This window comes from Cebus imitator, unplaced genomic scaffold (assembly GCF_001604975.1).
Source record: "Cebus imitator isolate Cc_AM_T3 unplaced genomic scaffold, Cebus_imitator-1.0 Scaffold74, whole genome shotgun sequence".
NCBI classification, from domain to species: domain Eukaryota; kingdom Metazoa; phylum Chordata; class Mammalia; order Primates; family Cebidae; genus Cebus; species Cebus imitator.
Genome location: NW_016107389.1, coordinates 5768615 through 5771529, shown reverse-complemented (window position 1 = coordinate 5771529; position 2915 = coordinate 5768615). Strand labels below are relative to the sequence as shown.

Sequence of the window (2915 nt, the reverse complement as noted above, 5' to 3'; positions counted from 1 at the left end):
GAGACGGGGTTTCACCATGTTGACCAGGATGGTCTCGATCTCTTGACCTCGTGATCCACCCGCCTCGGCCTCCCAAAGTGCTGGGATTACAGGCGTGAGCCACCGCGCCCGGCCATACAACTGATTTTTGAATGTTAATTTTATATCCTGCAACTATTCTGAATTTGTTTATGAATTCTAAGAGTTTTCGGTGGCACTTTAAGGGTTGCCTATATATTTAAGATTATGCTGTCTACAAACAGGGACAGTTTGACTTCCTCCTTTCCAATTTGGATGCCCTTAATTTTTTTCTCTTGCCTAATTGCTCTGGCTCAGACTTCCATTACTATATTGAATAAGAGTGGTGAGAGTGGACAGTCTTTTCTTGTTCTAGTCTTTTTTTTATTATTTATTTTACCTGGTGATCAGGAAGTATTGTTCTCATTCTTACAGGGAAAACTTTTAGCTTTTCCCATTCAGTATAATATTAACTGTGGGTTTGTCATGTATGACTTGATTGTGTTGATGTGTGCTCCTTCTGTACCTTAATTTCTGAGGGTTTTTTAAAAAAAATCTTGAAGTTATGTTGAATTTTATCAAATGGCTCAAATGGTTTGTCTGTGTCTATTGAGATGATTGCCTGGCTTTTGTCCTTCATTCTGTGGATGTGATGTATCATGTATTTTAGTTTGCAGATGTTGAACTTGCATCTCTAGGATAAATCTCATTCAGTCCTGGGAATGATCTTTCTAATGTGCTGCTGGATTTTTGAAGGAGTTTTGCATCTATATTCTTCAGGAATATGGCCTATAGTTTTCTTTTGTTTTGGAGACAGTCTTGTTCTGTTGCCGAGGCTGGAGTGCAGTGGCATGATCTTGGCTCACTGTAACCTCCTCCTCCTGGATTCAAGCAATTCTCATGTCCCAGCCTCCTGAGTAGCTGGAATTACAGGTGCGCACCACCATGCTCTGCTAATTTTTGTACTTTTGGTAGAGATGGGTTTCACTGTGTTCGCAAAGCTGCCCTCGAACTCCAGGCTTCAAGCCATCTGCCTGCCTCAGTCCCTCTAAGGGCTAGGATTACAGATGTGAGCCACCACACCCAGCCTTTGTTTTTTCATTGTTGTGCCTATGACTGGTTTTGGTAGCAAAATAACACTAGTCTTGTAGAGCTTGTTTGGAAGAATTTCCTCCTCTTCAGTTTTCTGAAAGAGTTTGAAAATAATTAGTATTCTTTTTTAAGTGTTCGTTAAATTTCAGCAGCGAAGCCATCAGTTCCTTGGCTTTTCTTTGTTGGGAGACTTTTTTTCTTTTGTATTACTGATTCAATCGTGTTACTTGTGATTGGTCCATTCAGGTTTTCTGTTCTTATTTCAGTCTTGGTAGGTTGCATCTGTCCAGGAATTTATTAATTTTCATTAGGTTCTTCCATTTATTGGCATATGTGGTTTCTTGTAATGGTTTCTAATTATTCTTTGTATTTTTTGTGGTATTAGTTATAATGTCTCCTTTTTTGTTTCTGATTTTATTTGGGTACTTTTTTCTTCTTGTCTAGTTAGTTAATGGTTTGTTGATTTTACAAAAAACCAACTGTTCATTTTGTTGATTCTTTGTATTTTTTAAGTCTCAATTTTGTCTATTTCTGCTCTGCTGTTTATTATTTCTTTTCTTCTAATTTTGGGCTTGGTTGGTTCTTGCTTTACTGGTTTCTTGAGGTGCATTGTTATGTTGTTTATCTTTCTACTTTTTCTATGTAGATGTTTGTTGCTATAAACTTCTCTCTTAATATGGCTTAGCTATATCCCATAGTGTTTGGTATGTTGTGTTTTTCTATTTTCAGTTGTTTCAAAGAGCTTTTAAACTTCATTTTTAATTTCTTGATTGACTCATTGGTTTTTAAGAAGCAAGTTGTTTAATTTTTATGTATTTGTACACTTTCTAAAGTTTTCCTTATTACTGATTTCTAGTTTTATTCCTTTGTGGTCAGGAAAGATGCTTGATATGATTTCTGTTTTTAAACATTTGTTAATAATTGTTTTATAGCTTAATATGTGGTCTATCCTAGAGAATGATTCCTGTGCTGATGAAAAGTATGTGTATCCTGTTGCAGCTGTTGGATGACATGTTCTGTAAATGTCTGTTAGATCTATTTGGTCTAAAGTAGTTTCAATCCAGTGTGCCTTTCTTGACTTTTCTGCCTAGATCATCTGTTCAGTGCTGAGAATGGGTGTTGAAGTCTCCAACTGTTACTGTATTGGAGTTGATCTCTCTCTTTAGGTCTAATAGTATTTGTTTTATATATCTGGGTGCCCTGGTGTTAGGTGCCTATAGATTTAGAATTGTTATATCCCCTTGCTGAATCGATCTTTTTATCGCTATATAATGACCTTTTTTTTTTTTGCCTCTTTTCACAGTCCTTTTTTGAGACAGGATCTTGCTCTGTCACCCAGGCTGGAGCGCAGTGGTGCGATCTCAGCTCACTGCGACCTCTGCCTCCCAGGTTCAAGCGATTCTTCTGCCCGGGAATGCACAGCTCCTCAGCTTGGCCAAGGCACTGTTACCTGAAGGAGCAGTGTGCTGCTTTATCTCATGCCCTTCAGGGTGTGAGTTTTCTGTGTAGGCCCAGGCACGGTTTTCTTGGGAGACATGGCTCCACCAGTGCATTCTTTCCTCAGGAGGCAGTGTGCAGTTTCAGTTTTTTGAAGTTGTATACCAGTAACATACTTATTTAAATGATGAGATTTATGATTTAAAAGTTGGTACTATGTCTAATAATGTGGATCTAATCTAATATGTAATAGTATATAGGAAGTAACTAGTGGGCCGGGCGCGGTGGCTCAAGCCTGTAATCCCAGCACTTTGGGAGGCCGAGGCGGGTGGATCACGAGGTCAAGAGATCGAGACCATCCTGGTCAACATGGTGAAACCCCGTCTCTA

The 2915-nt window shown here is 38.7% G+C and overlaps 1 protein-coding gene across 1 annotated transcript in view; it reads left to right on the top strand.

The window, feature by feature from the left end:
- ADAM10 (ADAM metallopeptidase domain 10) overlaps nucleotides 1–2915 on the top strand; it is a 172728-nt gene that overhangs the window by 154113 nt on the left and 15700 nt on the right. The gene's annotated exons all lie outside the window — the stretch shown is intronic.